Below are 25286 nucleotides of genomic sequence, written 5' to 3'. Positions count from 1 at the left end.
CAGAATATAATGCAGAAACAGCAAGGAAAAAAAGACCGGAAGGAAATACAAAAGAAGAATGCTCTCAGAGGCTTATCTCTGAGGATTATGGGTAATTTTTATGTTTAAATTTTTGCTTGACTCTGTTTTCTAAATTTCCTGTAATGAATAGCTGTTTCTTGTATAAATAGAAGAGAGAGTAGCAGTTATATTTTAGGGGGATCAGGTAAACTTTTTCAGTTCCTGCAGGCAATATTTACATCCTATTAATTTTTTCATCCTTCGATGAAGCCCAGCAGGATGCCTGGCACATAGTAGGTGCTCAGTAAAAAAAAAAAAAAATCAAAGGATGAAGTAGTTGGAGATGAGCGTTAAGGTAAGACAGGCTGGCGAAAAGCCAATTCTGGCGTTTTGCTTTGAAACGAAGTTCAGATCCACACATCAAACATCAGTCAGTCTTAAAACAAACCCTTGGAACTGTGAATGCACTTGGGGTTGCCTTCATAACCCACAGTGACCGCCCCCCTCACCCTACGCATTATCACAGCCAACAAATTCCTCCGCAAGTTCTAATTAAGCTCTTTCAACGTGTCCACCCTGCATAGGCTCGAGGGGGGAATAGATACAAGAGCCATATAAACCAGGGCCCCTTGCCAGAGCAAATATTTTGATATTGAGGGATTTGGCTGCATCCAAGCAGGCGAGACCTGAGAACACTTGCTCGGAAGGCTGCCTCTGCTAACCGAATGGCACAGCATACTATGATGTTATAATATTAGGTTCTTAATCATGGAAACACTGGCGTCTGTTTCGGCAGAAGCTCCCTCCCAGATGGTGCATCCTACTGTTTTTGTCGTCTGGAACAGTGTGAGGTTTCTTAAATGGCTGTAAGCTTCCAAATCATCTTCCACACAATGGCAGCCTGTTAATTAAGTGGTCCCTTTGTGATCACATTTGATAAATATGAGATGAGAAGGGTTTATTGAGCTGTGAAGAAAAAAAAAGCAAGGCACAGCAACAGGAAGGAGCCCCGGTGGGTGGAAAGGGCTTTGTGTGGGCGTGGTCCGGGGAGCTTCAAGGGATCGGGACAGCTCTGCAGGCACAGAAAGAAGTCTGGGCTTCACACGACCACAGGCCACCACCTCTGCCCAGTGGACGGCCAGCCAGATGCACACGGTGTGCGAGGCGCTTCGTGGCGGAGGCAGGCAGGGAGGTGGAAGCCTTCCAGCTCTTTCTGAGTTGAGTGACTGGAGCCACTCGCCGATGTGTGGTTGTCAGTCATACTGCCAGGCGCTGTTTTGACTCCAGTTGTCAAGATTTGGAATGCACAGCTCCAAAAAAGGTATCCGCTTTGAAAGTAGTGTTCTGCGTTCTTGGAGCAGCAGATGCCTGGTGACAATATTTAATTAAATAAAAACGCTCAGCCCGTGAACTTGACTTGGAAGGTTGGTGAAGTTTCTGGTCTGACTTGTTAAACTTGGCCTTCCTCAAAAAATTGGACAACTTTCTCCAAAAACAGCACTTGAGGCCTAGAGAGAAGGGCATCCTCAACTAAACACAGACCTCTGTCCCCCACCCTCCCGCTTCGGGAAAGAAGTCCATCAACTCCAGGCTGGAGAAAAGGATCCGTGATACCTGAGGACTTCTTTGTCATTCCTACTGGTTTAGTCTTGTTTCAACCATTCGTGCCATGAATATCTATGAGGTGTTGACAGGGAGGAAGGCACATAGCTGGGGAGGAGGTAGTGACTGGATTGAGGTGCTCCTGCGCTCATGATTCCACGAACCACTTGGAAACAGAGGGTTTGGGTCTTACCTGTACACTCCCAAGACCTAGCCTAGTGCTCACTGCCTGGTAGGTGCTCAAAAAAGGTTTGCTGAATGACTGTGTGATTGGATACTATTTCCTACCTCCTCCCATACTTAATATTGTTCTATGTCTTTTTTAACTTCCTCCTCCTGCTGTCATTAGTGCTTACTTTTTCTGGCTTTGGTGGCTGTTGAGAACAGCTGGGTCTCAACTTCTGCTCTCTGGCACTTCATGTACTTGGAAATTGTTAATAACTCACCTTTCAGCCTTTACTCCTCCAGCTCCCTCTGGTCTTTCTTTGGCATAAGCATCTGCTCTTGGTCACCTGTAATAAGAAAAGTAATTTGTTTGGTATCTGAGAGTCCTTTATAGCTTGCAAAGGTTTTCACTTGTTAAAGTAGGATTTCAAGGGCTGCAGAGGAGCCACTCATAAGCCCCAACATCACAATCTGCACTGCACGTCCCCAAATACCACCCCTCACCCCACTCCCTCCACCTTAAAGTCTGGCATCAGCAAATTTAACTCTCATTCTGCCATTAAAATACGATTTACAGAGCACTTCCCCTAAAACAGGCATTGCATTGACATCCACATTTGTTCACACTGTAATGTGACTTATACCTGTGCTGAAAGTGCATTTACCATGCAGAGTCAACCTGGAACACCACAGACAGTCCAGAAACTTCGCCCCGTGCCAGGCCTGCCCAGCAGCAAATCTTTAAACATGGGCGTTAGATTCCACAGTCATTAAGTACTATTATTGTTATTGTTATTCACTCTGATCACGATGAGAGTACTACTATTACCATTAGTGTGTTTCTACAATCCAAACACTAAGCCAGCAGACTTCTGCTTCCTTTGTGACAGGCAGACTCTTATTTTTTCACAGCTATTCACAAACGAGGCTGATCCTTTTGTTTTTATTTATTCTCAGTATTGACAGATACTCTCTTAGAATATTCCCCAGCTGTATCAAAGGGAAAGGTTTCAAGGGCTAGTAAATGTAAAGAGAACTGGGACTAAAAACAAAGAGAGAGATGGACAGACAGACAGATAGATCAACCAAACTAAGACTAAGAGGAAAGGATTTCTTGTAGGTAATAACCACAAGACAGTGTTGGGGCCTAATAGAGACCCTCAGTTCCCTGTCTTTTGACTATTTTCTTCTCCTTCCCAGGCATGAGAGAGCCTTGGTTTGGCAGCTGAAAACTGGTTCACTCTTGGTCACATGTTGCAATGATAAGCCAGTAGCATCCTTACTCTGAACACCTCTCTCCTCCTCCTGGGAGGTTACCCCCACTTGTTTTTCACTGTCATGGTCACCTCCAGACCCTAGCGTCTCAGTGCACACTGCAGGCTCCCCCTACAAAAGAAAGTTGCTAAGAGGCTTTCTCACTGGTCCAGTGTTCCAGCGTCCTGCCCATGACTCAGTCTCTTCACCTGGCTTCTGATCTCCTCCCTTTTGAATTCTGTATACTTCTTAACTCCTTGTCTATGTTCTGTTTGGACTGGTCCAGATGCTTCTGTGGTACACGCTGCCCTTTAGCCTGATTATCCCTCACTTCCTTCCTGGTCTCCATAAGCTGTAATGATCATGGCCCCTGCAGAACGAATAGAAAAAATACAAAACCATTGCTTCCCTGACATCTCTTGAGATGACAGAGTGGAGCAGCCTGGCTGCAGATTGCTGGACAAGAAATGGGTCACAACCTGCCCTCAAACATGGCCTTCCTGCTCATCCTCATTGTTCCAGTCCACGGCCTATGTGCTTCCTACACTCTGACCCTTCTTTTTATCCTGACCAGCCTTCCTGGTGAGATGAAGGGCACATAGCAGAGCCATGAAAGAACTAGAGTGGCTCAGCTTCCCCCCTCAGCCTTACTCTCGAGAAGACATCATTTCCTCCAGAAGCATGGAAGAGAATGTTTCCTCCAGAAGCATGGAGGAGAATGTTGTTGTCATTTCAGTAGACTTTATTTTTTAGAACAGGTTTTGGGTCACAGCACAATTGAATAGAAACTACAAAAAGTTCCCTTAGACCCCTGCAACCCCCGTTCTTGTGCCACCTCACCACTGTCAACATCTCCGACCAGAGTGGTTCATCTGTTACAGACCATGAACCTACATGGACACATCATTATCACCAAAGTCTACAGTTCACATTCTCGACACTGTACATTCTGTGGGGTTTGACGTGTGTACTGCCGTGAATCTGTCATTATATTACCTTGTGGAATAGTTACAATGCTCAAAAAATCCTTTGTGCTCTGCTCCTTCATCCCTCTCTCCTCCCAACCCCTGGAACATGCTGACCCTTTCACTCTCTCCATAGTTTTGACTTTTTCAAAATACCATACAGTTGGAATCATACAGTATGTAGCATTTTCATATTGGCTTCTTTTACTTAATAATATGCATTTAAGGTTCTCTGTGTCTTTCTAAGGCTTGTAGCTCACTTCTTTTGAGCACTGAATAATATTCCATCATCTGCATATAGCACAGTTCATAGAATCATTCACCCACTGAAGGACATCTTGATTATTTCCAAGCTTGGCAATTATAAATAAAAATAGCTATAAATATCTGTAGGGAATGTTGTTTTTAATTATATATATATTTTTTATCAATGATGACTTCTTGATGAACAAGAGGGATGAGTTACAACAAATACATGTGGCTCCGTATATAGGATGCATAGCCAACCCAAGACTTCCCAAATTGTCATCAAATTGTCTATAGAGAATCACTCAAAAAACTTATTAAAAAAAGACATAGGTTTTTGAGCCCCGCTCCTAAAGACTGATCTAGTTGGCCTAGAAAATCATCAGACTTAAGGAACCCAGGCTTTAACTTCCAGAAGGAAGGAAGCAATGGAAAGTTAAGATCTTGTTCACACCGGGAAGGATCATGCACAATGAGGAGGTTGGAGACTAACATCCAAAACTCATTTGATGGAAACATTTTGTTTTTCTCTGAGCCTCTTGGGGAAATGACTTGGTGGCTAAAAGAATTGTTGATATGTGCTATCCTCTTCCATTAAAAGGAGCTAAAAAAGCCCTGGGCACCAAGATGTGAACTATTTCCTTCAGGGTAGAATAGAGCCACTAAAAATAGCCTTGGAAAATAAGGAGTTGTAGAGGTTCAACAAGGAAAACAAATCAGAAATAAATTTGGCACCGAGAAAGAAAGCAGGGGAAAGAGACAAACTCTCACAGGCAGTAGAGAAAGAGCGGCTATTAGCTTGGGTACATAAAAGCAGGTACATTTTTCCCACCCACGGAGCTGCTGGCTGGCATTCCTGCAGTGTAAATCAGTCCCTCCGGAGCAAAGGAAGATGAGTCAGAGAGTCAGCCGGGATAAGCTAGGTTACGCCAGGGTAACAAATAACCCCCCAGACTTCAGAGACTTAACCACACCAAGGTGGTTTCTCATTGTGTTATCTGTCCAATGTGTGTTTAGTGGGGGCTCTGCTCCTTGTAATCGCTAAGGGCTCCAGGCCGACAGGGGCTCCTTCGCCATGTGTGCTTCTAGGAGCACGATGCCCAGGACTAGGGGGTGCTGCTCTGTCTGGCACCGAGAATTGAATACATCAGCCAGAGATGATGAAAGCATTTTCACTCATGTTTCACTGGCCAGTGCGAGGCATGTGACCTGCTTGTGTTCCACAAAAACAAAGACAAAAACAAAAAAGAAGTGAAATTATACTATGTGTCCAGGAAGAGGAGAGTGAGAACAGGTGTAAACAGGTCTGCTGACTGCTATAGTCAGATAGAGTTGCTGAGGGAGGGTGGGCCAGAGATGGTGGAGGGCAAGGCTCCTTCCAAACCACCACTCTGCAATTTGGGTTTCATCCCTCTCCTTGCCGATCAAGAGAACCCAACACCCTGACAGTATCTTCTCCTTCCTTTCCTGCTGCCAAGGAAAAGGACAGTGCAGTGTAGTAATGAGCAACCAAAGCCCTGGAATCAGGCCAACCCTTGCTCATGTCTGGAACCTACTCACTGTGTGACCTTGGGCAAATTCTTTACGCTCTCTGGACCTCACTTTTCTTAGCTGAGATGGAAGACAGCAGTACCTACCTCCCAGAGTTGTTGTGAGGGTTGGGGTCAATTAAATTAGGCAACAGAAGAGCTTCAGGCCACAGCTGCTCAAACTAGATTGTGCCAAAAACTACTGGGGGAGCTTGTTAGCATGCATTTCTGCTTCAGGTGACTTGGGTGAGACCTGAGTCCTGCATTTCAAATAAGCCCCCAGGTGATGCCGATGTTGCTGGTCCTTGGGCCATCCTTTAGTAGCAAGGATTTAGAGCAAACAGTGTCCAGGCGTGGCCAACTGTGCATCTTCTTAAAACTGGATTGAGAGATTCCGAAAGTTGTGCTGCCCCTGGAAGCTATAGCTGCCTGTTAATCCATGCCAGAAATATCATGTCTGGTGCCTCCAGGGACAAATGTACTATGGCAGCCTTGTGGTTGATGGGGCAGGTGCCAGAATCAGGAGGCCTGGGTTTGTATCCGAGCTCTGGCACTCAGCAGCCCTGTGGTTTAGACAAGTCACAGAAGTTATCTGAACCTCTGTATCTGGATCTGTAAAATGAGCAGAATAATACAGACCCACCATGCCTTGTCTGTGATTCTACAATCCAAAGAGCTCTGAAAACCCCAAGTTTCTTTACCAAGGTTGGCACACATTGACATGGCAGCAAAAGCTGATCTATACATGAAGCTATTTATAGCCTTTATGTTATCCCTCCCTTGTGACTATTTCTCTTTTCATTACAAAAATATGGATGTGTTTGATAATATGATGCTGCTACAGACCCTGCTGATGGGGATTGGGGGAGTGGACAATATATAGCAAGTGAACCATATTACCTTTCTAACATCTAAAACATTCTGAATTCTGAAACACACCTGGCCTCAGGGGTTTTAGGGAAGAAGTCATGGACCTGAAATTCCTCTTTCTCCAGCAGTCGAAGGGAGTACGGGGGAAAAAATGTATGTCAAACACCTAGCATCACACCTAACACAGAGTCAGTGCTCAACAAAGGAGAGTTACTACTGAAATTATTGTTCCTTCCAGCCACCCCCCAACCCCCTTGGAAGAGGGGAAGTGAATGTGGGAGGCAGTGCCCCTGTGCCCACTAGAGAGAAACAGGACAGGATCAAGTTTGTGACTATGGTTTTAGCCCCTTGATTTGTCTTCTGCTTTCTCCTAGAAAAGAAAAAAAAATACATGAAAATGAATATAGACGGTGAGAATGCAGAGAGGGAGAGTGGACAAAAAGCAAGACTCAGGCTGGCGGAAAGGGCTCTCCGCTGTGCCTACAGAAGCAGCCCGGCGAGAACCCAGCGCCGTGGGCAGCCGGGGCCATCTGCTTTCCTTGAGGCCTCTTTGAGTATGCTGTTGAAGAGACTCACTTGAGCAAAGGACTCAGAGGGAGGAGATGGGATCTCCAGTCCTTACCCTGCCATTCACCTCCCAGGGGACTCTGGGATTCCCAGGTGTTGATTTTCTTACATAAAAATGGGGCGATCATGCAGTCCTTGCTCTGACTGCCTAATTGCAGGGAACATATAAAAAGCATCTCAAACGTGAATGCACTTTGAAAGGGAAAATCTGTGTTTGCAGGTAGAGTATAATTATTCATTCGACTACATGCAGGAGATCGTTGAGAGGACTGACATCACACAGGGAACTCTAGTTAGCTCGTTCTTTAATCATACTTCTGTTGTCAACTCTAATGGCATTGTTATTTGCACTTGGCTCCCTCACCTTTGCCAGCGCCATTTGTGCTTGTCAATTAAGGCCAGCGTGATTGAGTTTTCACGAGATGCAAATTAACTGAACTGCTTCAGCCCCACCATCACACACTGACAACTGAAATCCATGCTTTTGGATATTGTTTTTAGGCTAAAAATGATAATTATTTGAATGGTAACAAATACAAACAAGACACATACTTAAGATTTTGTTCTTCCCACTTCTTGTCTTGTCTGCAGATTTTTGGCTAATGAGTTTCTTGCTGTCTTCATGTCCCATGTGCAGAGCACTGGTTTTAGGGTCAGACAGATCAGAGTGAGGCCCAATCCAGACTCTCCTGCTGCCTCACTGTGGGTCATTTGGCAAGTCACTGAATTCCTTGAACCTCAGTGTCTTCATCTTTAAAATGGGATAATTAGAGCTACAGGGAATGGGTTATTGTAAAGATTAGGTATATAAATAGGATATTAAATTTAAATTCCTATTGTCTCTAAAATTCAGTCAAAGCCTTCACACTAAATACAATAGAAGCTAAGTGCGCCTATATACTAAACAGAGGTGCTGGTTCCCTGGGGCAGACTTAATAACAAATTGGATAGCAGAGCCAGGCCGCCAATAGTAACTGATTGACAAGCAACGAAAGAGAAGACTGGAGGTTCAAAAAGTGTTGGAAGAGTCTAGAAAGGTATTTTGTTGCATGTCACTTCCCCGGCTCAGAGATAAGGAAAGAGGAGTGCCCCTTCACAAGAAAAATGTATACGAAGGAAGGGAATGTAGTCAAAAGAAATGTTCACAGAGCTTGGGAATGCCTGGAAGATGTGAAGGCAAGCATCTCACACCTGGCCAGGTCTTCACAAAGATGCAGAACTGCAGGACTCACAGCTATCATGTGACAAAGTTGAGGACAGTAGGAGGACTGCTGGGACAGGATGACATGCCTTTGGTGGCATCCATGGCATCCACAGAGACTGGTCATTACAAAGGACATGAGGGTGGGTGGAGCCACATTCCACACTAGGGCTGGGAGATAGGACCTGGTGGGGAAAAGGCTGCCACCCATCTGTCAAGGCAAGAACACCGTGCGTTTCCCATGGGCCAAGGGGAGGCTGCAGAAGCCAGTGGGGCCTAAGCCTCGTGATAGGCCCCAGGTAGAAAAATCCTAGTAAGCCAACAACAGGGCATGAGCTAAGAATGTCACAAGAGGTCAGCCTGAGTGTTCAGCCGGGGCCTCTGAGAATTGACAAATCTGCCCATAAGAGTCACTAAGCACACACCCACCAAACAGGGCACCAATGTCCAACTCAGTCCTGGAAGGGGGTCCCTTTTCCTATAACCCCCTGCCCGACTCTAAAGAAACCAGCCAGCCACAGGGACAGGAAGGAACATTGACTACAAGTGAAAGAAGAGACCACCCCCCACCCCCACTACAGATCCCTCAGCTTGAGTTGGGGGGTGCAGGAACTCTGAATGAGAGGGGACATTGAAATTTTAATATAGCCTTGAGGCAGCCATTTAATACCTGAATTGAGTCTGAATGATCAGAGCAGTACTTGTTTTCATAAGCTAACCTGATGAGAAAACAGGAAATAGATTTGTCCAAGATGCCATCAAGGAGCCGGCAAGGGGTCTGTAGAACAGTCAAGAGCACAGCGTCTGGAGGGCAAAAGAAATTCATTCCCTCTTGGTGCAAACCCCCTCTCACCCGGACCTCCCCAAGTTCAGCCCACTTGATAAACTGGATGCAAATATCAAGTACTTAACTCAGGTACTAGCACCGAGCTCAGCTGTCAGGTGACAGCAATTCTTACTATTTCCTTTATCTTAAAATCCACTGCAAACTAATGGAGCCCTTTTAGTCAGTTTTGTCACAGAAATGCAATATACCTAGTAAATGAAAAGGTGAAGAGATTTCTCACCCTGTTTCTAAAAATTCAAAAAGCTCCTGTCTTCACAGGTGCATTCAGAACTGTCTCCAGAATCAGGCCGCCATGCAGTCTGTCAATACACTGTAATTGAGACCTGCCAGGGCCCTTCTCACACCTCAGAACATTATGGTGATGTTGTGTCTGCCACTGGCTCCAGCCACAGGGAGGGAGTGTGGGGTTGCTGGTATGGCTGGCTCTCTTCCAGATGCCTGTTTAAGGCATCCCATTAGAACAGAGTCCCCAGCGTGCTCAGAGCCTTCCTCCCCTTGTCCACCCTCAAAATCTTCCCATTCTAGAGCTCATATCCCTCTGCTCCTGCTCTCTGGTTGCCTAGCATGCCTGATAAAACAAGGCTTTCATTGATACAGCTCCAAGAGGCCAAGGGTCCAAGATGCGAATCCTTTTCCTGTCATTTAGTCTCAGGGATCCCCCTGCAATTACCTTCCTCTTGCCTGGCTTCTGCATTCCCATCTGTAAAATAAGAATGGCAGTGCCTACTCTATTTATCTACTATTCTGGGAATCAATTGCAGTCATGGTTGTAGAAGGGCCTGCAAAAGTTGGGGGCACCATATAAATGATTTTTGGGATTGTCAGGAGTGTCACGTCCTCCTTCATTCAGCCCAGATATGTATATCACTCTGTATATGAATAGGTCAGACTTCAGTGGACGTCAGAGGTGGGAATCCTAGCAATGTGATGGGGTCAGTATGAAACCCATTTTTGACAAACTTTGTCCCACTAACTACTTAAAGATCCAGTCGTGCTTCTGATATGAAAATCCCCCTAGATTCAGTGCTTGATCGGGCCCACTCTAGAATCTGCCCCAAATCTGCTGGATTTAAAAGAGAAAAAAAAAATACTATCAAAATCAAAGGCCTCTTTGGAACGTTCTACGCCTCCATGTCAACCTTGCCCAGGCTGGGCCCTCACTGACCTCTAAAGCAGTCAATATTGTGGCTCCATGCAACCCTTCTCTTATGGAAGAAAATGCATTTTATTTGATGCCCTAATGTGAGTCCTCTTGCATGTCGGTCTGGTCAGACTCACCTGTGCTGCTCTCGGCCTTGGTGCAGAATCTCCTAAGGAGAGGCCTTTGTCCTCAGTACCGACAAGTAATGCCAGCTATCTCAAGCCAAGAAAAACATTTCCGTCGGCCCCCAAGAGGTGACGTCCAAGTCCATTGTGGCTCCAGACTGAATCAAGCAATTAAATCCACGTCTGCCCCTGACCAAAACCTCAAAAATGTTAACATCTTGCACGTGTCAAGAGGGTTATTTATGAAACTATTTGCTTGTCAACCCCAGGAGGACATTCTGTACTTTTTTGCTGGAATACTGTATATTTATGAACCATGGCTCAAAAACTAACTTTGGCAGGAATACTTATCAGAGAAAAATTCTATCACCCTCTCAGAAAGCACAGCCTGGATTCAGTCACCGTCGCAGGGTGGCTGGGTCCTGGTAGAGAGGGAGTCTGTGGCTCCCTGCTGCAGGAATGACTTCCAGGTGTGTGCTTCTTCACAGGAAGGAGTTCAGTCTCAGATAAGAGACTTTCTTTCTCTTTCTCTCTGTTTTTTAACCTCTATTCCCTCATCCTCAATCTCAAGTAATTAGCCTTGAACATTTATACAACATGCAGTCTCTTTGTTGCCTGTCGCATTTGATGCTTTAGCGCCCCCTGCCCTGACCTTGTAAAGTCTCCCAGTTTGGAGAACTAGCTTTCCGGATTTCTCAAGTTTTAGGTCTGGTTATCTGTGTCTACTGTGTGACACACAGAGAGCCAGCTGGTTAGAGAACAAAGGCCTTGGTGTATGTGGCATAGACCCTAATCTGGGACAGTAAAATACTCAAAAGGAACGGTTGACACCAGTCTTCCTCAAGACTGTACCCATGGAGTTAATATACCTCCAACATGTCCCCATGGTCAGCTTCATCAGCCGATAAAATCTTCTGCTGACAGGAATTCTGAGCCTGTCCAGCATCATGCTGGATGTCTCGCTCTCTCTTGAGCTTGGGCAATGAACTTACAATTCATTTCTTGTCTCTCTTCAGGATTGAATGGCCCAAGGGGGGAGTGGCCTGGGAGTGTGTGTATCTTGTCCAGTGTCAGATAAAGGAACATGTATCTGGAGATCTAGAGAGACCCAGAGTAATAAAGAGCTTTTCACACTCAGAAGGTGATATCTGTGATTGATCCTTATTGGTCTCTGCAGTGTTTTCCCATATCTATAATACCTATACTTTTCTTTGAGCCCTGATTAAAGGCTTGTTTTGAAAAGTCTTGATCTGTAATGACATGCCACGTAGGTATATTTAGAGATGAAGTAAAATTCTTCAGCTAGTTTCCCAACCATGTCACATAGTAGCAATACTCAATTATTACTATGATCATTGCCATTTATCAAATATTTGACATTTAGCACACTCTATTCCCGATACTTAGAAACTGCAAAGATTTTATCATTCCTATTTTACAGGTAAAAAAAAAAAAAAGCTAAAGACATGGAAGGGTTAAGTAGTTTTCCAACAGCCACACAAATGATGACAGGTGGAACTGGTATTTGAACCCAGAATATACCCACTCTTTGATGGGAGGGAAGAGAAAAGAGATAAGGAATTGAAGGAAGGAGAGAGTAGGAAACTTGAAGCATAAAATAGAAGCAATAGCTCTGGGGAGTTTGGTGTTGTTTACTCTGAGCTGCCCTTCTAGCCCCGGCTGACCTCCTTGAGGGATGCTTGCTGCCAGGAGAACACATCCCTATGTGCATGGCCCCAGTGTGTACATCCAAGGGGGCGTGGGGCAGGAAGGTTTCCATGGGAGACTTCGGGTCATCTTTGGGCTTTCTGGCAATGAAGACATCAGCAGATACTGCAGGGGGTTATTCCGGGCCGAGTCAGGAATCTCAAATCCCTGAAAGCTTCTGGGGCTGGTCACGGGGATTCAGACTCCCCCGAAAGTCTCTCTGCACCAAGGTCAGAGCACAGAACTAAGCTGTTTCTTTATTGGTTCCGCTGCTGCCCCAGCCTTAGCCCACCCCACCCAAGGCTGACCCCTTGCCAGCAGGGAGTGATACCTCTTGGAAGAGCAGGGTCATTGGGGCCAGAGGCCCCAGTCCAGGCTCCAACAGCAGTGGGAGGGCCCCCAGGGGTGTGAGGGCAGCCCAGGCTATAAATCCCAGGACTGGGCATGAGTACAGAGCCAACAAACTCACTTAGTGCACAGGGAGGGAGGAACACTTGAAGAAAGGCCTCAGGCAGCCTCCAGACCCTGGTGGGGAAGGGGCTTTACTGAAAGGCTTCGTCCAACATGATTTGTTTTATGGAGTCACCAGGCCCACATTTCTGAGCCTCCATATCCTTGTGAATTTGAGCAAAGACTGCATGACTGTGTCACAAACACCCTATCCATAAAGTTAAGCCTTAGGCTGGTTCTAATCCTTATTCTGCCGATGTGTGAATTTAGGCATCTCTTGGCACACGAAAAAATGGGAAGAAAACTTTATAATCTAATAATCTAATGAAGACTAGATGATAGAAGTGTATTTCCACTCTTAATTCAGACAATCTCCTTCACTGCATGGATATATGGCTTTTGATGAGTTACTTAATCTCAGTTTCTTAGTCCTTAAAATGGAAACAACAAAATCCCTACTCCACAGGGGCACTGTGAAGCTAACCCAGAAGGTGAATAGAAACAGATTTGGTTCCTGGCATATAAGTGCTCGATAACAATGAGCTTTTAAAAATTATTACTAATTCAAATTCCTGGGGGGAAAAATAAAACCATGGGAATGAAAAAGTGCTGGGGACATTGTATATTAATGTGAGGAATTATGAGTCCCTATATACAGACTGGTAAATTAAGTTCAGAAATGTTACCACATTTGGCCACACTGCGTAGCCAGGCACCGCTATTTGGAGAATGAGCTCACATCAGAGATTATAAGAAAACTGCTCCCCCACTGACTTTCTTAAAAAAGGGGAAGGAAGTGGGCAGTGTAAGAGCTAAGAGCTCAAGGGAGGGAAACAGTAGTGTTTTGGGCTGGTCAATGGCAGTGTTGGTGCTGCTAACCTTCCCAGGAGGATGAGGCCTCCAGAATGTAGGCCAAGCATCCAATGGCCTATCCTTTCTCAAGGCTACCATCTAGAGAAAGGAGTGCTCCAAGTTGGGAAGGACAAGTTTTCCAGATTTGGACTGCACCCCAGCTTGTGGGTGGTAATGGGAAGAGTTGCCACAATGAAGGCTGAGAATCCTAAGCTCAAGTCCTCTCTTGGCCACTTCCTTGCTGACCTTGTGCAACTTGCTTATCCTCTTTGAACCTCACTTTCTCCAGGCTCTAAGGTGTGAATAATAAATATCTACGGGATCCCTGGGTGGCGCAGCGGTTTGGCGCCTGCCTTTGGCCCAGGGCGCGATCCTGGAGACCCAGGATCGAATCCCACGTCAGGCTCCCGGTGCATGGAGCCTGCTTCTCCCTCTGCCTGTGTCTCTGCCTCTCTCTCTCTCTCTGTGTGACTATCATAAATAAATAAAATTTTAAAAAATAAATAAATAAATAAATAAATAAATATCTACATTCCAGGGATTTTATAAGAATTAAAAGAAGAAGTAGGTGCTGAACTTACTCAGTGCCTTACTTCTCCTTCCCACACACCTCAGTGAAGGGCAGCCCAGGTATTGGGCTATTGAACAAACCTGTAGCAGAAGAGGAGCCTCCACCTTTATCAATCTCCTGATGGCTGAATGCTAGATACTGGAGACACAGGGTCAACTTCCCATCAGGATGGCAGTGAGGCAAGAAGCCCTACCCACTCAGCATTAGAAATATTCGCCTAAATATTATTTTTAATTTTTTGCAAGATATGTTGGTTGAAAATCAGGAAAGAAAATCTCTAGGGGCACCAGGGTGGCTCAGTGGTTGAATGTCTGTCTTTGGCTCATGTTGTGATCCCGGGGTCCTGGGATCAAGTCCCGTGTCAGGCTTCCCACAGGGAGCCTGCTTCTCCCTCTGCCTATGTCTCTGCCTCTCTCTGTGTGTGTTTCTCATGAATAAACAGAAAAGAAAGAAAAAAGAAAAGAAAAGAAAAGAAAAAAGAAAAGGAAAGGAAAGAAAAAAGAAAAGAAAAGAAAGAAAAGAAAAGAAAAGAAAAGAAAAGAAAAGAAAAGAAAAAAGGAAAGAAAAGAAAAGAAAAGAAAAGAAAAGAAAAGAAAAGAAAAGAAAGAAAAGAAAAGAAAAGAAAATCTCTAGGTGTCAGGAATGAAGATAGAAGACGAAACTCTACAGACACTCTCACGGGAGGGGGGATGTCATGGGCTTGGGCCTGCCTGAGGAGCTGTGGAAGCCCATGGCTACCCAGAACAGTGACCTCAGATCTATATGAAATCCATCAGCAGAGAATCACTGTGCCTGCTGTGCTACTCTGCCAGGAGCTAGAAAGTAGACTCGGACACTGTAGAAAGATTAATCCTAAGGTATCCAGAAAATTCCTTTACCCAGAATCCCCCACTCTGCTGCTTTCATTTAGCATAGGTTTTGCTGTGTGTGTCAGGAAATGATTGTGCTGACTGTTCCTTTTCACCTAGTCACTCAGAGTGTTTAGCTATTTTTTCTTTTCTGCATTACTCGGCTCTTTTGGAGTGGAATGGGAGAACCCCGGGGGCAGGGGTGAAATAATCTGACCATGGTTTGAAGAGATCATATGCTTCTTTGAAGTGTATCGCTAGAGACTCTACAAGGAAAGAAATGGAAGCAAGCATTTGAGGGATGGAGAGCATAAATGAATGGCAGAGAATGGAAATGGGAGGAAGTCACACGACAGTTTTGGCATGGAGGGGGCGTTTATTCAAAAATGCAAAGAGGGCAGCCCAGGGGAATCAGCGGTTTAGTGCCACCTTCAGCCCAGGGCCTGATCCTGGGGACCAGGGATTAAGTCCCACATCGGGCTCCCTGCATGGAGCCTGCTTCTCCCTCTGCCTGTGTCTCTGCCTCTCTCTCTCTCTGTGTGTGTGTCTCTCATGAATAAATAAATTAAAATCTTTAAAAAAAATAAATAAAAAGTGGAAAAAGCCCAGAGTCCCAGCTCTCTCATGCCAACTGAGGACACAATGCTGTGGTATGAGCCCCAAAAGGAAGAGGATCGGAGTGAGCAAAAAGCTCTGTCTGATTATTAGGGCCACATGGATTTAAGACATAAAGAACAACTCACTCCTCAGAATATATTTCTACAAAGGAGAAAACAATAAATGCTTATAATAAGAATGCTGCCTTTAGATTCAAAGAAATGCCTTCGACTTAAATCTCCAGCAGCCGATAAAGAAATTTCTTAGTCATTGATGTTGAGAGTGGAATAATGTAAATGAAATAAAATGCAGCTTTGAACCCTAGCTGTACCATCCACTAGCAACCTGGCACGAGCATACCACTTCTTATTTCTGAGCCTCAGTTTCTTTACCTATGAAATGGGAATGACAATAATACCCACCTCCTTAGGAACGTTGTGAGAAAGAAATGAAGTCATGCACTTGAGCATTTAGTCAGACCAGTGATGGTTCATCGTATAATGTAGATAAACAGTTGAGGTTCAGATTATGATTCTTTTTATTAAAGGCAGGATCATAGCTGTTTTTCTAAGATGCCCATCTGCTATTCTGTGACCTTAGATGACTTTACTCTGCAAACCTGAGTTTGTAGATAGCGTGGCCATGTGTGTGTGAGCTCTAGCTGAACACAGTTTGGGAGGGCATCCCAGGTCTGCTGTTTACTGAAGGAGTCAGTTGGGATGCATGATGTCACTTCACTGAGCCTCATCTTTTCATCTGTAAAATGGAGTTATGGAGAGTTACAGCCAACTCTCAAAACCATTTATTATTGTTAATATTAATGAGGCATGGTCCTCCCTCTGCTCAGTTTCCCCTCAGTGCCTCTAAAGGGAATCTCCTCCACACTCACGGCAGGGATGGTACACTCTAGTCTAGTCTCAAGGTCCGCAGGGTGGACAACTGACCATGACAAAAGGTGTAGAGTCTCTCCTTTGTCCAGACTGGACTCATTACTCATTTTCTGGGTCAGGCATTCCAGAGAAAGTGTTTCAGCCTTCACCAGCAGACCATGAACATTATGGCACGGATCCACAACACCTTTATACACTGCACATTGTTACCAGAACAAAAAGAACCAAAAGACAACCAGAGATATGGTAAAGATGTTTGGATTAGAAATAGCACATACTCCTCAAGTTCACAAGAACATATCCCTCCAGTGAATGCAAACCTGGAAGCGGTTGAACATATGATAACAGTCAAGCCCCTGGAGTCACCGTGAAGACTTCCAGCGGAGGAGGCCATGCATACCCTACACCCCACGAGCACCAGGGCCTGTCAACTCTGTGCACCAAGAGGCAATTATGTCCTGATACCAGGGCGGTTTCCCATGAAAATATCTAAATCATTCTTACTGCACTTGAAGATGAGAAAATGTTTTCATTAAAATATATTTTAAATGAAATAGAGGAGAAGGAGGAGAAGGAGAAAGGTTTACCTCTTTCTCGCTGTCCTTTGTAACCTTCCTCCTTTCACCTTGAGAGGAGACACAAGGAGCATCATACACCCATTAAAGCCACGTGCCTCAGTAGGGACCCATCCAAACAACCTTCAGGTGCTAATATTGGAAGGTACTGCCTGGTCGCTGCCTCAGGGCCACCACATGACAGCTCCCAATCACAGAGGCCACCCAAACATCAGCAGCTGAAATCATAATGAATGTTATTCGTGAGCAACAAGGGGAAGGGGCCCTAAAATTACCTTGGGGTAAAAGCAGCCTGTAGTAAACAATCCCAGCTAACTGTCCAGAAAAGAGAAGCTTCCATCTTCACACCCACTTCTCCCATCCTTTCTGGAAATCCTCTTCAGAAAGACAGAAACGTAAGTGGAGATGAGAGCTCCACACCTGTGGCAAGCAGGTCAAAGTATTTCAAGGGATGGACTCTCTGACTGGCCCACCTCTGGTGGCAGCTTGAATTGTTCCTTACATGTGTTGTGGGCCTCCGCAGCAAGGCTGGGAAATTCGGAAGGCCCCAATGTGGCAGCCAGGTTTAGGGTCCCCCTTGTAGCATGTGGCCCTGTTCTACCAGAGGCCCGCCTTGTCCATGGAGCCCCAGAGGCCGAAGAATTCCATTATGTGCCAAATACTATTCTTGACACGCTAAATATATCTTCTTGTTTATTCTTTATATCACTTCTCTGAGCAAGTATTTTCGTCCCCAATTTGCAGGTGAAAAAACTGAGGCACAGAAATGTTAAGTGTTTGGGATAAACTGTGTCCCCACCTTTCCAAAAACCCTGATGGAAGCCCTAATTCCCAGTACCCCCAGAACGTGGCCTTATTTGGAAACAGAGTCACTGGGAATGTAATTAGGTAAGTAAGATGAGGTCATTAGAGTAGGCCCTGATCCAATATGACTGGTATCCTTATAAAAAGGGACATTTGGACGTAGAGGCATGCTTAGAGGGAGAACGCCATGTGAAGATGAAGGCAGAGACTGGGGGAAGCATCTACAAGCCAAGGACGCTAAACCATTGCCAGCAAACCACCAGAAGCCAGGGCAGAGGAATGGAACAGATGCTCCCTCACAGCCCCAGAAGGAACCAGCCCTGCGAACACCTTTATCTTGGACTTCTAGCCTCTAGAATGTAAAGTGCTATTGTTTAAACTACTAGTTTGTGATACTTGGTGACAGAAGCCCTAATTGCTATAGTGATTGTGGCCCCATCTGTGCGACTCATTGTGCAAGCCAGAAACCTGGAGGTCACTATCGATTCCTCTCTCTCCCTCACTCTCCCATCCAACCCAGCACCAAGTCCTACTGATGCTTTCCCTTAATATTTCTAATTCACTACCTCTTCCCAACTCCATGTCACTGCTACCACACAAGCCACCTTCATCTCTCAGCTAGATCACCATAATCACCTTACATCAGGTTTCCCTAACTCTTGACCTATCCCAACCCAAATCCATTTTCCTCATAGCAGCCAGCATAGTCTTCACCCAAAGAAATCAGATCTCACCACTCCCCTGTTTAGGAGCCTTGTAATGGCTCCCCAGTCTTCTTGGGATAAAACCTGAACTTTTTCCTAGGCCAGCAATGTTGGTGCATCCCGATTTTACCTCATTTCATCTTTGATCTCTGTGTTCCATGCAGATTTACCTCACTTTTAGTTTTTCAAGTTCATTAAGCCCTAGATTATCTCATAGTCTTTGCACCTGCTTCTGCCTGGTATGCTCCCCCACCCATCCACCCACCACCCACATTTTCCATTCTGCTAACTCCAACCTAGCTTTCAGCTCACAACCTAAGTGACTCCTTAGAGAGCCCTTCCCTGACCATCATCCCCCTCTAGATTATTTCTGCCTTGTCTTTCTCTGACTGGTTGCCACATTCTTTTTTCTTCAAAGATCTTACTATAGGGGCACCTGGGTGGCTCAGTGGTTGAGCATCTGCCTTCGGCTCAGGGCGTGATCCCAGAGTCCTGGAGTCGAGTCCCGCATTGGACTCCTCACCAAGAGACTGCTTCTCCCTCTGCCTATGTCTCTGCCTCTCTGTCTCTCATGAATAAATAAATTAGATCTTTTAAAAAAACATCTTACTATGACTTGTACCTGTGTATTATTTAAGGTACATACTTTCCAAGGGGACTTTATAAGACTAGAGATCTTGTGTTTCATTCACCCATTGTATCCCCAATGCCTAATACACATTATGTGGAACATTGCTGGCACTCAATAAATATTTCTTGAATGCATTAATGAAAGTCATCGTGGGTGTTCAAGCCAGGTCCTATATGATTCTGAGGCTCTTCCACCATTGAACCCAGGCAATTGCCTCTTAAAGCTTATGGTGAAAATTAACCCATTATATAATTTCTGCTTCTGACTCATGGAGTAGCTTGACCTACCAAACCCTTCTATTATTTTTAATTAAAAATAACTATAAAATCTGGATTAAATTCAAAGACCAAAAAAGAGTCTATTTGACAACATCAGAGAACAGCCAAGGCAGCCAGAAGTGAGGGTGCAAGAGTCCAGAGGGAAGGAACTCCTAGAGGAATGAGCCTGACATTTTGCTTCAGTTTCTACCTGAAGGAATTTGCTGCCTCCTAAGCTGGGTGGGAGTGACAAGCCAAGGTACCAAGCAGAAGGCAGCTGGTCAGAAGCTAAAAAAACCTAGCTCTCACAGAGTTGGAGAGACCAGAGTGGAATTCATAGACATAAGGATGAGGGGCTCCAGTAAAAAAATCCAGGCCCCAAGTGAAGACCAAGGGTGAAGACAAACTAGAAATAGGCTAACCCTCATTAGCTCTCTTCTCTATCCCTGGCTGGATAGGCAGGATCTGTTTCTCCTGTAACAGCTGGTCAAAAGAAAACAGAGTTCTCTCTGGAGAAAGATGACACCATCTAGAGCCTCCAAAATTTTTGCATACACTAAGTCCAGCACCTCCTTATTTTCAGCCCTAAGAAGGCTATCATCTTCAGAGAAGACAGTGTGAATTCCCCTGGGCAGGCAGATCCCAGCAGTGGAGCGCAGGGTGAGGAGAAGGATGGTGGGGGACAAGATAAAGCTGGCAATTTGAGGTTGTTAACAGAGCTCAATGGCCCAGAATCCCACTTGGAAGACTGACAGCTGCCACCTGAGCTGGGAGCACACAGACAAATGCAGACCCTATGCAAAGAACACGCAAAGCAAATGTCAGCAAAGGAATGACTTCCCTCCTGATCAGTGATGAAATTGGCTGAAAGTTCTTATTCTAAGAACTTTGTAATGTAATAGTACAGTGGGAAGGGCACTTAAAATTTGTCTAAGCCAAACCTTTAAACTTTGCTTTAATGAAAAAAAGGCCCTGAGATGGGAAGTGATCCTCCTACATCCCCAGATAAAAATGAGATCCTCCCTGAATGCAGACGGCTGGGCTGCCCATTCAGCCAGACTCCCTTCTAGCTTTCCAGCCTTATGGAAGCTCTGACTTCAGAGGACTCTAGTCAGCAACCCATCAACACTGTGAACAGTGTGAACAGCTTCCACAAGACTCTAAGTGTTGGGTGGGGGTGACTGGGTGACGGGCACTGAGGGGGGCACTTGATGAGATGAGCACTGGGTGTTATTCTATATGTTATTCTATATTCTATATGTTTTCTATATGTGTTCTATATTGAACATCAATAAAAAATAAATTTCTAAAAAAAAAGACTCTAAGTGTTTTATTAGACATCAGATGGTAAATGCCATTTCCCCTCAGTGAAGGGAGCCCTAAAGGGGGAATACAAAGGGATTCCCATGGAATTAAATTCTCTCTTTCCCCAGGGACACCGTAACAACTTCCCATTTATAGTGTTGTCCTAATAAATACAAAGGAAGTCATAATTCACTCCTATTATTTATAATAGTCGTGATGTCCTGGCCGTTATAAAGCCAAGTGGGGCAGGATGTTTTCTATCAAGCAGCAGGTGGGCCTTCGTAAAGCTCAAAGCCAGTGCTTCCATCTGTGTTATTACCTTGAAAATAGGACCGGAGCTTTAGAATCTGGGAAGAGGGCAGCCAGTGAGGGGGCAGGAGGGCTAGGTTCCAGCCCTTGCTTTGGCACTCTCCGTTCTGGATGTTTCAGGCAAATCCCTTACTTGGAATACTGCAAACTACTTGTGGAACTCTGTGCTGAGAGCTGAAAAATCTCCCTTCCTATCTCCTTCACAACCTCCTGAGGTAGGAACTGAGGAAATGGCAGCTCAGAGGGCTTTTGACTTGCTTGGGATCATCGAACTGGTGTGATAGCAGAAACTTGACCTCAGTTACAGAGCATTTGGCTCCAGAACCAGAATCTTTTGTTATTGTTGTTGTGTTATGCTGTGTTTGTTTTTGTTTGTTTTCATCAACATCTTCTGACCTTAGCTTCCTCATCTGCATGCAACCCTAGTGTCAGCTGAAGCTGTCCCCATTCCACAGACATCTAAATAACCCTGACTCAAACATCCCCATGCCCACCACTGCCTGCAGCAGACCATAATATCTCCAAGTCCTCAAGGGCATGCCTTATCGTGGGCATCTCTGACTTTGGATCTACAAGTACTGTCCCTGTCCATCCCACATCAACATTCCAGATGAGAAACTCAGATCCTATGCATCCAAACAAGAAAAAAAGGAAAGTGCAACTAGGAGCTCACGTGTCTAGTGGCTTTAAAAATAATTTCAGAGGTCATGGGTGGAGTTGTGGGACATGGATCTGCCTCATCCTCACTCCAACCCATCAGGTCAACTCTCTCAACTCTTCTCTCTCTTTCCCAAAGGACTCCCAAAATGTCTAAGTGCAGTAGTTCTGGTCCTTTCTCAAAAGCCTTGATGTTGGCCAACATTCATGGCCAGGCAGGTGTAATCAAGTAAACATTGTCTCAATAATGCCAGAGTTTCTCTATATGGTAGATTTAGGCATGTGCTAAGAATACAAATCTTTTTCTCTATAAGGCATGCAAAATGGGGGTAGGAGTCAAAGATGCCTGAGCTAGGTTCTCTGAACCTATAGGACCATGAGCTATTTTCAGTATTTCCAAAAGCTAGATAAACACTGCACATTGATCTGCAATGAATGTACATATAATGTCAGGTATCTTTGTCTTGGGCTAGAATTATATCAGCTCTATGTGGTATCTATGGTCTTCTCATCTGATCAAAACCTCTGATAGGCAACTATTTATGTCTCTGATTAATGAAAAGAACTCATATAGATCCTTTATTACTTAATATTTGTTCATTTGCTCATTCAGCAGGTATTTATTGATCAATTTTTCTATGCCAGGCCCAGGTATTAAATGGTAAACAAGATGAAGTGCCTGCCTTCAAGAGGGTGACAGACAGTAAACAAATTAGCATAGTAGTGTTAGACAGTGACTTAGAATTTGGGGATACAAGTCTAAGTAAGCCCTCTGTTCAAAATCAGCCTGAAGATTTCTGATCATTCCTACGTGTCTCTGTACAACAGCTTTAACCTAAAACACTCTTCAACCAAGAATGTGTGCCCAGGTGAGAATTGACGTTGGTTGTCATTGGATTATGGACATGAGAACAGTTTCTTCGTGGTGCTACTTCAGCAAATGCTATAGACTGCACAGTTCCACTGCCAGCTCAGTATCTGATTTGCATACAATACAGTTGGCTTCTTAATTTAGACCTGGGTGCCAAAGTCTTTTCCATGGAAAAGGAAGAGGGTCGAGGGAGATGGCTCAAAAGAGCAAAGTTCCTCCAAGTTCCTCGCTCATGCTTTAATCCCCACAGAGGCGCAATTAACCAGGCGGCCCCTTCGCGCTGCTTTCATCACCCTCGCTCAGAGACAGCCTTCTCTGGGCACAATCAAGTGCTTTCAACGCTCAACTCATGGCTTTTCAGTGAATGTGGCTTGTCCATTTCCATTTCATTCAGAACATAAGGGAAAGAGATTGCTCTTTGGCAAGTAGATAAGTAGTGGGGGGTGGAGGGGAAGGCGCAAGACCAGAGAGAATCTGTATTCTAAGAGCATGTAAGTAACTCTGTGAGGATGTTGAATATACCCACTGAGCAGCCTTTTAAGGTTTCATAAACCCATGGATAGTGGAGTTCCAAAGGATCTTAGGGACCTAGGAGTCCAATTCTGTGCACTGACATAAGGGAGACTGAGCCCCAAAGAGGAAAAGTGCTCCTTCTAAGGCTACCTTCTAAGGTTAGTTGCAGAGTAAGGACTAGAACCCTGACCCCAACTGGCCAGTGTCCTTCCTGTCGCACCAGACTGCTTCCATATTCCTTTCTTTACTTTCCGCTTTCATGTTTTTATAGCCTATAGGATCCTCCCTCCTCCTTTTTTTTAGTAACCCAAATACCTCTAGTTTTCAAATAATTATCCTCTATTCCATGTGCTCCAAGGCAGTAACTCACTTATTCTGGAAATCGTTTCTGCCTCGTTCTTTGAAAACCACATTGAAATGTGAGTAATGCATTTATTTGTGTTGTAGCTCATAAATGACAATTTACAAATTGAATTGTCATAAGCAAAACCAAAAAGAGACAATTTGTGAGTGGCAAAACTGAAAAGTGTAGGGTAAAGCTCACCCCAGGCATGACTGGATCCTGAGACTCAGATGATAGCATCAGAACTGAGCATAATTTCCTGCATCTCTCTCCTCTTCTGGTTGGGCTCCTTGCTCAAGATCCCTGCCTTGGAATGCCGTGATGGCTGCCAGCAGTTCCATGTTGAATCTTGTCTTTTTAACAGCACCAGCAGGAAGCAAATTCTCTCTTTCCCAGCAGGTCCACAGAATTCCCACATTGGAGTTTCATTGGATCTGACTGGGCCCAGGCCTGTTGGCCGGCTGTGCTCATCTCCTCCTGGACCCTGGAGATAATTGTCATCATTAGATGGTTGTGGCACCAGCATAGTGACACTCGGTTATTATTGTATGACTTGTGGACAATGAAACACGCTGGTGTTAGTGGTGAACTCAGAAATAAAACTTGTTTAAGTCAGTTTTTGCAACCATGGTGCTGGAGTTTTGTAGTATGATGCCTCACTGGGAGCTTTCTGAAAACTGTCAGGACCTTCTACCAATGGGCCGAGTCCTATCACCACCAACCCAAGAGTATCTTCCAGGGGAAATTGGGGCATCTGAAGAAGCTGAAGTCTTTGAACGCCCCACAGCCTGTTGTCTCCTGGTGTACTCTGCTGATAATATATCCCTTGGACTTATCAGAGTCATCTGCAACTTCTGTAAGAGTTCGGTTCAGAGAGCACATTTTTGACAAACTTCTGAAAGACATTCTGCTCATCTCTGAACCAGTCCCGCAGCCACAGGAATGTGATGTTCCCATTGGTCAGGCCAGGGTCACATGACTCCGAGCGTGACCGCATGGCAGAAATGACCATAGTGTCAGATTCTTTAATAGCATATTTTTTTTCTGGAGAATGCCAGAAAGCACGGAGTGTGGAGTGGCAAATCCAGCAAGAAAAACCAGGATGTGTTGCCAGAAAAAGAGGAAATGAATATTGGGAAGAGAAGAAAAATAGGGATCCATTTCAGGCAATGTTCTCCCATCATTTCATATGTATAAACCTTGCTTTTCTAAATCAATTTTAAGCTCCTTGGGGGTGAAAACAGAGCTCAATGTCTAATCAATAATCAATACATTCTTTTTTTTTTTTAATAAAAGAGTTTATTTATTTGAGATAAAGAGCAAGCAAGAGAGAAAGCACACAAATGGCGGGGGGGAACAAAGGGAGAGGGAGCAGGAGGCTCCTCACTGAGCAGGGAGCCCGATATGGGGATCAATCTCAGGACCCTGGGATTATGATCTGAGCCAAATGCAGATGCTTAACAGACTGAGCTACCCAGGCACGCCAATAATCAATGCATTTGTATTGATCAGTCAAAACCAAACATTTATTGAGCACCCACAGAGAATAAGATGTTACGATGTTTAGAGGGATTTCAGACTCCAGTTTAGTGCAGCAAACGTATCCTGAATATCTACCATATGCCAAGCATGTTGCTTGCTAGTGCTGAGGATGCAAAGTTGAATAAAATACAATTCTTGTCATTCATCCAGTAGGAGCAAGAATGGTAATACCATCATTTGCTGAGTGTCTACAATGTGCCTATATTCCACCTACATTAATCTTAAGTCTTAGCACAACTCATGCAAGGTACAACAAATTATTCCAGTGTGATTTTACCCAGAGAATCACACCTAAGACCTGATAGTCAAGCTTGGAGGCTAAAGAAAGTGTTAAAAATGTCCAAAGTC

General features: G+C 44.8%; 1 long non-coding RNA gene across 1 annotated transcript; it reads right to left on the bottom strand.

The window, feature by feature from the left end:
- Window positions 1–932: 932 nt before the first annotated feature.
- LOC140598661 (uncharacterized) lies at window positions 933–5480 on the bottom strand. Its single transcript, XR_012001200.1, has 2 exons — window positions 2049–5480; window positions 933–1368 (listed from the first exon to the last, which is right to left on the bottom strand). It is a non-coding gene; the product is annotated as an uncharacterized lncRNA (long non-coding RNA).
- Window positions 5481–25286: the final 19806 nt, after the last annotated feature.

This window comes from Vulpes vulpes, chromosome 4 (genome assembly GCF_048418805.1).
Source record: "Vulpes vulpes isolate BD-2025 chromosome 4, VulVul3, whole genome shotgun sequence".
NCBI classification, from domain to species: Eukaryota; Metazoa; Chordata; class Mammalia; order Carnivora; family Canidae; genus Vulpes; species Vulpes vulpes.
Note: the sequence above shows the minus strand (reverse complement) of the source record. Positions and strands in the feature narration are given on the sequence as shown.